This window comes from Nicotiana sylvestris, chromosome 6 (assembly GCF_000393655.2).
Source record: "Nicotiana sylvestris chromosome 6, ASM39365v2, whole genome shotgun sequence".
Classification (NCBI taxonomy): Eukaryota; Viridiplantae; Streptophyta; class Magnoliopsida; order Solanales; family Solanaceae; genus Nicotiana; species Nicotiana sylvestris.
The window spans coordinates 28,443,522-28,456,540 of record NC_091062.1 but is presented as its reverse complement, the minus strand read 5'-3'; positions in this window follow the sequence as shown (position 1 = coordinate 28,456,540).

Sequence of the window (13,019 nt, the reverse complement as noted above, 5' to 3'; positions counted from 1 at the left end):
CTATTTTTTGATGCTCTTCCTTCATTTTTTGTTCATATATTTCAAATTGGTAGATAACCAAAATATAATACGGTGAAAGAAAAATAATGGAAACATTGGTTAAGAAAAGAATGAACCTTTTATAGATGAAGATCTTATTCAATACATATGGAGCAAAAAAACATCAAATTTAATGTGCAAACGAACCACAATCAGAGGCAACGAGCGGAAACCTTTCGAACCGAACTCGACTTCGACCTCTTCGGGCTAGTATTTTGGGCTATCTTTTAAATTGAGTTTGAAGCTTTTGGATTTGATTTTTGGTGTGATTTAGCTCCTATTTTTTAGTATTTTTTTTTGTCTTAAACAAGGTAATGAATGACTATATTTTTTTTTTGAAAGAAATAGGTAGAAAGAATGAAAATAGTAGAAATTCTATTTTTGCATAGAAGAAGAAAATATGTTTTCTCTCAATTCTCTCTACTCTCCCCCTATTTTTTTCTTCAAATATTTCTCTTCTATTTATAGGAGAATTTTCGAAAATTTTCAGATTTTTTTAATTATTTTTTTTATTTTATTTAAAAGAAATCCCACTTACATTTTGCTTTTCTTTTTTTATAAAAAGAATTTCCACATTTCTTTACTTTTATTTTTTAAATTACAACTCTAATTACTTTTATCTTATTTAAAATCCCGTTTTTTTACTTTTTAAAAAGAGAATTCCACTTATTTTACTTTTCTTAAAAAAAATAATCCACTTTCTTTTGCTTTTCTTTTTAAAAAATTCTACTTTATTTTACTTTAAATTTTTTAAATTCTCAGCTACCTTTATATTTATTTTTTAATTTTAACTTTCTTTTACTTTTTATTTTTTTAAATTTCCACAAAACTTTACTTTTATTTTTTTATTTTTTTTAAATTTCCACAAAACTTTCCTTTTATTTTTTTATTTTTTCACTTTCTTTTACTTTTTAAAAGAGAATTTCACCTACTTTTACTTTTATTTTTTTTAATTCCATACTTCCCTTTTTCTTATTTTTTAAATCTCTCCCGAAAATTAAAAAAAAATTAATATTTTTCGGATTTTTTATTTTATTTTAAAAATAATAATATTAATACTAATAATTCACCTTCTAAAATTTTATATTTTTAACCTATAATAAAAAGTGTAACAAAGCTAAAAATTGTAGGTTAAAACCCCCTAAAATATTTACATAGAAGAAGCGACAAAAAAATTAAATATTGTTAAAAATTAGGTTTTCACACGCTCCCCCCCCCCCCGAATGGGATCTTACCTGGCGCGAATCTGAATATAATCGGGCTCCAATACGGATACCGGACACCGGGTGGGAAACCAAAAAAACTTTGAAAAAACGAAAGAAAGCTTTTCTAGACCCTGAAGCATACATTTACAGGTGTGTGTATATATATATATATATATATATATATATATATTTCATATTCATAAATAGAGAATGCAAGGGCCATGATGTAATGTTCTAACATAAAACTAGTTTGACAATACAATTATATAAAACCAGCTTAAAAACTAAATTTGCACAAGCAAAAACATAATATTACAGTCAAACAAGATTAAAATCCTAGAAGTAAACAGTAGTTCAAGAACGTACGCAGGTTAGGCAATTAATTAAACACTACTACATAGTACATACAGGACTAGTTGAACAATATTGTAGAAAAAGAGTGGCACTAAACTGTAAACGATAAAATTCAAAAAAGCCCAATATGTTGAACATAAGGAAATTCTTTCTCAAAATCAAAGCTATAGTTACAGAGTCGAAGTCAAGACTAATTTGAAACTTATGAATTCAAAATTTTAGTGTTTTTAAGAATTAATCCACTCTTTTCTCAGCAAGAAGTACCCCACTCGCCCTTATAAGTCCATTCTTGATGAGCCCTCAGCACGTCAGGTGGATACTTAAGTTCTTCATCAGTTGTAGGAAAGTGAACAATGTAGTCAGACCCAATCTTTCCGTAAATGAATCCAAACCACCAACCATCATTGTCAAATGTTGGTTTCTAGTATCTTCTTGCTTGTTGTATTTGTAAATTATAATTCTGGAGAAAAAAAAAGTTAGCGTATAAACGTAACAGTAATTAATTCGAGCTCACTGAATTCACAGTGTTTCCTTAAGGAATTTAATCCCCTCCTAGTATCCAAGGTTATGGATTATTTCCTCCCAGGATAGAACGAATTACACACTGGTATAGCGGTACTTCAAACCCAGTATTTCAGCGAACACAAAGTTCGGTAGCAAATCACACTTACGGTTGCTTTGTTTGTAGTTTTAAAACAATGCACAACAAAGGAGAAGAACTCAGAAGTCGAATGGAAATTCTGAGAGGAAGGAATGTAATTTATAGCCGATGTTAAGTTCTTAGTGAAGAGGATATCAGTACTTGTGTAAACTGAAGAGGAATGATTTCTTTCTGTGTATCTTCAACAAGCTGCTTGCACCATCTATTTATAGTGCAATTAGGTGCTAAATACGGACCCGATGCCACTCATTTAGTGGAGCACTTGACCATGGTGGACGGAGCACCAGACTGCTAACTAATGGAGCAATCACTTGCTATTATGGAGCAATCATTTGGCAATGGTGGAGATGCATTAGCCTGCTGGAACTAATCCACGGATTGGAACATATCTGTTACAAACACGGATAATATTACGTTAATATTTACTATTAACAAATAAATTTGGTCCAAAAAATTAATCAATCAATCGATTATTTGACCGAAGCCGAGCCAAGCGAGCGACAACGACGACGGCGCGCATCTTGCCTTCTTCTTAACTCTTTAAGAGCTACAAGAAGAGCAATTGTATATATACCCACCAAAATCCTTTTCCTCTTCCAATATGGGACAATATTTCAAAAGAGGGAAACTTAAAATTTTACTCAAAAATTTTATTTTCCCTCCATTTCCAATTCACTCTCTTTTTAAGACTTTTCCAATCTTAAAATCCTCAACATCAAATACATCAACTCCGTCGTATAAACGAAAGCTGCCGTCATGGTTTTCAATATGAGGTGGCACGGGACGAACTTCTGAGGCAGGAACAATCTCCTCTAGTAGTTCTGATTCGTCTTCTGTCAACAGAGTCTTGTAATTGACGTTACAACGTGAAGTGCCAATGCATGAAACGATGGTTGCTTCGTAGTAGGAGCCAATGAAGTCTAGTTCTCCGCTTTCCACCTCCACTTCTTCACCCTTTTGAAACGCCATTATTATTATTATTATTATTATTATTATTATTATAAGATGAATGGAAATTAAAGTGAGGATTTTGGTTTTAGTTTGCAGCAGGTAAGAATTTATAGGAACAAAAGTTTTTTTTCCTATGATGTCTAGGAGTAGGTTTAATTTGGTGATTTTTTTTACCCTTTCAAGTTAGGAAAAGGAACAAATACTTGATGGATGATTCGACATTTATCTCTCTCTACTTCACTTTTTAACACAAATGTAAATAGTATTAATAATTCTTTCATATTTTAACATTTTTTGTTTTTTAACTTCTTAAATAAATTAAACCAAAGGTGGTCAGTAGATATTGAGAATTTGTAGTAGCTTCGTTGCAAAGATTGAATAATGCACTACATTGAAAACAATGTTACAGAATTAAGCCATTAATAAAATAATTAAAGTTAAGCTTCTATGTTTAGTTAGTAACCTCATAAAATGGTAATCAACCTAAAAAATTAAATTGACTTTTCTGTTACAAACAAAAGAAACATGATTTTACTAAATAATTTCGAATAGTTGAGTGACCATTTGAGTAAGGGAAAAGGACCAAAATTTACCCTCTACTTTCGGCTATTATCTACATTTAACCTCCATTATACTATCCGCCCAAATTTATTCCTACCATTATACAATCTAGCTAAATGTACCGGTCACACCTCATTTTTACACTACCCGAAGGTAGTACATAGGGAGTTTTCCCAATTTAAGTGACTTTATTCGAAATGGGATTAATTTATTCAATTTTGTTCAGAGTCGCCACTTGGGATATTTCATTTGGTGTCCCAAGTCACCGATTTATTTTAAATCCCAAATCGAGGAAAATTTCGACTTTCCTTTTTGAAGTCTGCGAACCAGAAATTCTGAATAAGGAACTCTGTTAACCCGGGGGAAGGTGTTAGGCATCCCCGGATTCCGTGGTTCTAGCACGGTCGCTTAAACTATTATAACTGGCATATTATCTGATTTTAATACATGTTTTAAACTATTGTGCATTTTTACCTTATAAACGCTTTTATTTAATTATTGTTACATATTGCGAATTATGTCACGAGAACCGTACTCACGATCTACAACATGTTTAATTTTTTTTTAAAGATTAAATTGTGGCTGGGTCACATAACTATACCCCCGAATTTTAGTAACTAGGTATCACAAACTACGTTACGGGAACCATACCCGTAGCTATGACAATTATTCAATTAACGCACCTAAAGTAAACTACGAAAGTTCAAGCCAATTTCTATTTTTTTAGCTTGCGTTTTCTATCTCTTTTATACATACACGAACATATACATACTTCAAAAGTTTTTCTAAAAAAGGAAGATATATATTTAAATTTGCTCGACTTATGTAACTTAATGTACAAGTCATGAAAATACATAGACTAGTAAAAAAAGGATTGGATAAATCAGGAGGCAAAAAGTCCAAGAACCAGAAAACGTGAGGCAGAGAGGATAGGGGGTAAATTTTGACGTTAAACTAATCAAATAAATAAAGTAGATTGTGGTTGTAAAAGCTGGAGTGCACAAACAACTCATTAACAAACTATTGAGGAATCATTATGCCTATGAGTTGAAACATGTGATACTATATATCTTTATATTTTTGCTACTAAAAAAACTATATACCTCATGATGCCGCTTATCTTATTTCTGAAAGTGGAGTATAAAATATAATTTACGGCTTGTTTGCTATTAAAAGATAACCATTGTTGGCCATCAGATCCTCGATTTAAGAGCAAATTTGCTTGGATTTTACTCTCTTCCTCGATGACAAGAAGTGGAAATTAAATAAAATGAATAAAGACTCCCAAAGCAAATAACAGATTCCAAAATCTTTACAGCATTTACTTCATCAACATTTAATCTAAAGTTTAACATTTTCGATTCATTACACTACTTTATTCAAATGGAAACCAAACATTCATCCATGACACACTAGAATAGCATAAATCGTATTTTGAGCAATTCCAAAAATCTAAAAGGAATTCAATAACTTTATATAGCCATTCAGCAAAACATAATACAAAGGATTTGGGACTGACCTAACAGAGTTAAGCGGACACCAAGAGATAAGCCAAAGAAAAGCAGAATCCAAATCACATGAGGAGCTCAAGAAGCAATTTCAACAGTAGCAACAGAGCAGCAAACTTTTACTCGAATCCAGTTGAAAATTTTGAATTTTGAAGCCTTTGCTTTCAGCTCTTTTAAGTGTGAAGAAATTTTCAAAGTGAGTCTCTCAAATGTTGGGTGTGAATTCAGGTGTGCATTTTCAGAGAAGCTTCCGTGGTAAAATGAGTGTGTGCGGCCGTTTTTCTTGGGAAGAAAGGGTGAGATATGTTGTATTTGCCTGTTGCTTGGAGAAAAAATCCAAGAAAAAGAAGAGAGCTCTCTTGTAAAATGCGCCATTTTCTATATATAATTTTTTTTAGGGTGTGGTCTTGATATGTGTGTTATAGGTAGAGAGAATGATGAAGAGTGGGTGAAGGAAATATTTTTTGGGGAAAGTGGGGAAAGTGGGGAGAGTGGGGAACATGAGTGGGGAAAATAGGGAAAGTGGGTAGTGAGTGGAGAAAGTGGAGAAAGTGGGTAGTGAGTGGAGAAAGTGGGGAAAGTGGGGAGAGTGGGGAACATGAGTGGGGAAAATGGGGAAAGTGGGTAGTGAGTGGAGAAAGTGGGGAAAAGTGGGTAGTGAGTAGAGAAAAGTAGGAATAAATTCAAACATGGTCAAAAATAAGCTGCTCACAGCTGCCCCTCTTTGCTCGAAAACATGAAGAGTTTTCGGGGAAAGATAAAGTGAGCAACTACAAGCAATTTTTGCCCGTTTCAAACTCCATTTGGAAGCATTTTGAAAAAGTTTGACCGAACCTTGCTTCGGAGGTTGCCTACATATCCTTGGCTATAAAGGAATCAGGTCGGTGTAGTTCTGAAAGTTTTGGTAACTGGGATTACCGGGAAACTGTGGTTTCACTGTTGTTGCTGCTGTTTCTGCTTCCTGAGCTCCTTATTACACAAAAAAAATGGAAAAATAAAAAGCTAAACTAGCTAAGCCTATCAACTATGAGTTACAAGATTCCCATCTATAAGTCTCTTAAAGCTTGATCTTGAATCTTAGCTGGTTCTTGCTGTTGGACTCCGATCTGAATCTTGATGCTCGTTAGCTGCAATCGCTGGTTCATTCTTCAACTTTTGGATCAAGGCAGGACATGCGAAGCTTGTGACGTCAATCCTATCTTGAGCAGTCCGCATCTTTTCTCCGCTTCTGCACTTTAGAGCTCACTTCTTTTTTCTTGTTTTTCTTTTCTTTTATTTTAAAAGAGACTTCTTCTTTTGGTCGCCTCGAAACTTGTCCCTCAAAGTAAAAACCTGCTTAGGCACCAAAACAAACAAATTAACGAAATTTTTCTGCCCAAGTTTTTACTAGGAAAATTTTGTGAGTTATTGCAACAAAATCTAAATTATTTCTTTATTGAAAGCAATAAAATCGGGATTGTGTATCCCACAGAAAAAGAGATTAGGGAATGGAGAACCTATATCTAAAATGAAATCAAATGGAGATCGGAGGCCCCAAATTGGAAAGATTACCAGGTTATGCTGGAAAAATAATCGGGTTATGCCGGAAAGGTCCTCGGGTTATGCCGGAAAAGAAAAAGGTCCTCGGGTTATGTCGGGGAGGTCCACGAGTTATGCCGGTAGAAAAGAAAAAAAAAGGTCCCTGGGTTATGCCAGGGAGGTCCAAGGGTTATGCCGGGAGAAAAAGAAAAAGGTCCCTGGGTTATGCCAGGAAAGTCCACGGGTTATGCCGGGGAGGTCCACGGGTTATGCCGGGAGAGTCCTCGGGTTATGCCGGGGAGGTCCACGGGTTATGCCGCGAAAGAAAAAAAAGTCCTCGGGTTATGCCGGGGAGGTCCACGGGTTATACCGGAAAAGTTCATCGGGTTATGCCGGAAAAGAAAAGGGTCCTCGGGTTATGCCGGGGAGATCCACGGGTTATGCCGAAAAAGTCATCGGGTTATGCCGGAGAAAGGAAAAGGTCCTCGGGTTATGCCGGGGATCAACTAAAGAGTGGAACTCAATACTAAAAGAGACTACCAGGTTATTGGCAGTGACTAGGGAATGAGACCCTAGGTGGGAAAAGATTACCAGGTTATGCTGGCATCGACTAGGGAATGAGATCCTATGTTGGAAAGGACGTAGCTAGAGATTGGAGACCCTATGCTACCATGATTTTGAATTTCTCTTCTTCTTCTTTTTATTTTTATTTTTTATCAATCTTCATTTTATTTTTATTTTTTATTTATTTTTGAGTTTAAGAAAATGAGTAAAAAATGCAGGAAAGAATTGGGAGGAGACTTCCCTTTTGGGTTGATTATTGCAGCATAGCTATTTCTAACCCTTGCGCATTTCCTTTTGGTTGCACCTGCTTTTTGCATGGTTGCTTTGGATTGCACCTGTTTCAATTTTTCAAATAAAGAACAACTGTTAGTTTGAAACGGTGGTCGGTTTTGTAGCCTTCATTGTTTTTGATCACTTAATCTCGGCCTAACTCTTTCGGTGAGAACCTCTACTGCTTGCTGAAGATTGTTCTCTCTCCTAAAACCGAGGAACTCAACTTTTCAAACTTTCCAAACGGCGGTTCAACCGTGTGGGGCTTTGTCCCTTTCACTTTAATCCACCTCTAGGGCTTTGACTTCGAATTTCTTTCCATTTTCAATAACTCTGGTTTTAGAGCATCGGCTATTATGGCCAGTCGGGATCGACTTGATGCACCCGCTGAGGCTGGTGTACTTTTCTTTGGACTTGGTTTTTATCAAGCAGAACTCTGTAAAACCAGTCTTGCTACATTTTCTTTGTATTAGTTACGGAACAGAGTTAGACCGAAAGAGGTTCAAGGAAAAGTAAACAAAGGACAAGAAAATGAATTTAAAAGAGAAGCATCCCTTTTGGGGAGGAAGGACGGACTTATCTGAGGTGCATGCAGACTTCAAATAGACATGACATACTTTTTGGACTAGACAACTGATCCGCACAAATATCCTATCTTCTCATAAACCCATTGCGACCCGTGTTTCAAAACCAAGAAACCTTGCCAGGACTCTTTCAATATGAGGGGTTTCTTCTTTTCGATCGATGACGCCCTTTGTTGGTTTTCACCAATCGATATCTCTCATTTCACTTCTTACCGTCGCCTTATAGTGCTCGTTACGAGTTTTCACTAACAAGATTCTCTCATTTTCGATTTCTCTGCTCGTCATTGCCTTATGGTGACCGTAGGTTTTCACCAATAAGACTCTCTCATTTTATTTCTCTCATCTTGATTGCATCAGATCCAAGCAACTGCGCTCTTTGATTTTGAAAAACCTTTTGCCGATTGATTGAAAAAACTTGAAACAGGCTGCCTACGTATCCTTTCGGAATCAAGTCGAACGTAGTTCAGGAAACTTTGTTTTTGATTTTTCTTTTATTTTTCTGTTTTTTTTTTTTTTTTTAAATGACACTTTCAGGTTCCAAAAAGGGTAATGAAAGAAAGGTAAACGGCTCAAAGGGTTAGCAAAGGATTGGAGTGTTTGGGGTAGCGAGAATGAAAGCCTTCGTCATCCCAATCGGATAATGTTATTGCTGCAGAAGGATTAGACATAGTACCTTTTGACCGCATCTGCATTTACAGCTGTTTCAGAGTCATTTCCTTTAATGTCTCCCAGATACAATGCCCCTTTTGGCAATAATTTTTTGATGATGTATGGGCCTTTCTAGTTAGGAGCAAATTTTCCTTTGGCTTCTTGATGATGGGGGAGAATACGCCTTAAGACGAGTTGCCCCACTTCAAAGTTTCTAGGCCGCACTTTCTTGTTGTAGGCACGAGCCATTCTTTGTTGATACAATTGCCCGTGGCAGACTGCAGCCATTCGCTTTTCATCGATCAGGGTTAACTGTTCCAAACGGGTTTTGACCCACTCACAGTCTTCAATTTCAACTTTAACAATGATCCGGAGAGAAGAGATTTCAACTTCCGCGGGTATTACGGCTTCCGTGCCATAAACCAAAAGGTACGGGGTTGCTCCGATCGATGTGCGTACAGTAGTGCGATACCCCAATAATGCAAACGACAACTTTTTATGGCACTGCCTGGAACTTTGAATCATCTTTCTCAAAATCTTTTTGATGTTCTTGTTTGCTGCTTCGACGACACCATTGGCTTTGGGACGATAAGGAGTAGAGTTCTGATGCGTTATCTTGAATTGTTCACATATCTCTCTCATCAAATGTCTATTCAAATTTGGAGCATTATCCGTAATGATAGTTGCAGGAATACCAAAACGGCAGATGAGGTTGGAATGCACGAAGTCTACTACAGTTTTCTTGGTGACAGATTTGAGGGTAATGGCTTCAACCCACTTTGTGAAGTAGTCGATAGCGACCAATATGAATCTATGCCCATTTGAAGCTTTCGGCTCAATCGGCCCAATGACGTCCATACCCCAAGCAACAAATGGCCAAGGTGCTGACATGGGATGTAGTTCTATAGGCGGTGCATGAATCAAATCACTGTGCACCTGACATTGGTGACATTTTCGGACGAAACTGAAGCAGTCCTTTTCCATAGTCATCCAGTAATAGCCTGCTCGTAGGATTTTCTTTGCCAAAACATACCCGTTCATGTGGGGTCTGCACACTCCTGCGTGTACATCATACATGATTTTTCTGACTTCTTTGACATCAACACATCTTAACAAGTTGAGGTCCGGAGTCCTTTTGTACAAAACATCACCGCTCAGGAAGAAACCACTTGCGTACCATCTGATGGTTCTCTTTTGGTCCCCACTGGCTTGCTCAGGGTACTCTTTAGTTTTCAGAAATCTTTTCATATCATGATACCATAGTTGAATACTTGGTTCTGCCTCAGCCGTATTACAGTAACCGTGCCTTTCTTGGATTTGGATTTCCAAGGGATCAATGTGGGCATTTCCTGGGTATGGTAGCATCAAGGCCAAAGTAGCAAGTGCATCGGCCAGTTCATTATGACAACGAGGGATGTACCTGAACTCTATTGACTTGAATCGCCTGCTAAGATCTTCCACATATTGCCTGTAGGGAATAAGTTTGACATCTCGAGTCTCCCATTCTCCTTGAGCTTGTCGGATAATTAGATCTGAATCTCCCATGATTAACAATTCTTCGACATCTTGGTTGATTGCCATGTTCATACCCATAATGCAGGCTTCATACTCGACAGTATTGTTTGTGCAGAAAAACCGAAGTCGGGTTGTGGCTGGATAGTGCTGACCAGTGGGTGAGATCAAGATTGCCCCAATTCCAACGCCATTTGCGTTCACAACTCCATCGAAGAACATTTTCCAAGAACTGGTGTCTTCTGATGTCATCTCGATTGAATTCACCTCCTCATCTGGAAAGTAAGTACTCAGAGGTTGATATTCATCATCCACAGCGTTTTCAGCTAGGTGATCTGCTAAAGCCTGGGCCTTTATTGTCGTGCGGGTGACATAGACTATGTCAAACTTAGTGAGCAAGATCTGCCATTTTGCTAACCTCCCTGTGGTCATCGGATTCTGGAATATGTACTTCAAAGGGTCCAACCTGGTAATGAGGTAAGTGGTATAGTCCAACAAGTAATGCCTAAGCTTTTGAGCGACCCAAGTTAGAGCGCAGCAAGTTCTTTCCAACAAAGTGTATTTGGCTTCATAGCTGGTAAACTTCTTGCTCAGATAGAAGATGGCCTGCTCTCTCTTTCCGGTCACATCATGTTGCCCGAGTACGCAGCCAAAGGAATTTTCCAAGACTGTCAGATACAAGAACAGAGGCCTTCCCGGTTCAGGTGGGACCAAGACTGGCGGGTTCAACAAATATTCTTTGATTTTGTCAAAGGCTTCTTGACACTCATCCGTCCATTTAATCGCTGCATCTTTCTTTAACAGCTTGAAGATGGGTTCATATGTTGAAGTCAACTGAGCAATGAATCGGCTAATATAATTCAACCTTCCCAGCAGGCTTATAACCTCTTTCTTAGTTCTTGGAGAAGGCAAAACCCGAATAGACTTTATCTTTATTGGGTCTAGCTTGATGCCTCTCCGACTGGCTATAAATCCCAAGAGTTTGCCAGACGGAACTCCGAATGCACATTTCACCGGATTTAGCTTCAAATCATATTTACGTAGCCGCTCAAAGAATTTTCTTAGGTCCCGAACATGGTCGTCCTGGGTTCTGGATTTGATGATCACATCGTCCACATACATCTCTATCTCTTGATGCATCATGTCATGAAATATGGCAGTCATGACCCTCATGTAAGTTGCCCCAGCATTTTTCAAACCAAAAGGCATGACCCTGTAACAGTAGGTGCCCCAGGGTGTGGTGAATGCTGTCTTTTCCGCATCTTCTTCATCCATCAACACCTGGTGATATCCTGCATAACAATCCATAAAAGACTGTATTTCATGTTTGGCGCAGTTATCAACAAGGATGTGGATGTTTGGCAGAGGGAAATTGTCATTGGGGCTTGCTTTATTCAGATCTCGGTAGTCAACACACACCCGAATTTTCCCATCTTTCTTTGGCGCGGGAACTATATTAGCCATCCATGTGGTGTATCGGACCACTCGGATCACTCCCGCCTTTGCCTGTTTTGTGACCTCTTCTTTAATCTTGTCACTAATATCAATTTTGAACTTCCTCTGTTTTTGATGGACAGGGGAATAATCGGGGTAGATTGGCAACTTATGGACCACTAAATAGACACTTAATCCTGACATGTCATCGTATGACCAAGCAAACACATCTTTGAATTCAAACAAAAGTTGGATCAATGCGTCCCCAGTTCTTTCATCTGTGTGAATGTTTATCTTGGTTTCTTTGACTTCTTTAGAGCTACCCAGATTAACCGGCTCGGTTTCATTTAAGTTCAGCTTAGGTTTATTCTCAAATTGTTCCAATTCTCGATTTATTTCCTTAAAAGCCTCTTCTTCATCATATTCCATTTCTTGATTCATTATTTCACAATTAGACAGCATGTTTGGATCTGGGCATGAAGTCCGCAAGCATGTCATGTTATTTAAAGCCGCATTATTAGAACTGAAAGAAGAAATAAGAAAAAGTAACAAAATCAGAAAGAATAAAGAGAGATGAACGATGAAATATTAATTTCATTTCATTGAATTTTGAAGATAACAGGGTTTACATTAGCATTTAAAGATAGGAAACTAAAAGAAAAACATCTGAGTTACAACCTGAAATAACTCATGATGCAGAAAAGGTGGCAGGACTGGACTACCGGGATTCTCGCATGATTGGGAACGGAGTAGCCTTCCAGTTTTGCAGCTTGGCATTGGGCCCCATATACAACACCTCAGCGGTGCTCGAGCCTTCTCCCGGCTGAACCATGTGGGTTTCATACAGCATTTGCCTCATAGCCCCACATATTTCTTCAATTTCCTCGGCCGTGAAGGCCTCATCTTCTTCTTCTTAATTGTACTTGGGCCTGACAAATGTTCTGTAGAGATGCGGAATTGGCTGAGATAAAACCCAACCATTGCTCTTTCGTTGATTTGTCCACGTCACATCAGCTTCTGTGGCGTGAAAACCCACACCGAAGAACTTCTTGGTGGCAAGTAAGGTGATAGGTTCGGTGATACCTTGCAATGATGCCCCGAGCCCCTTCCCGGGTTTATAACCATGCCTGATCATTTCCTTGGCAACCATAACTGACGCTTTTGAGAGAAAAGGTTGAGGGCAAGGGCTTCCTTCTTCATATTGGTCTGC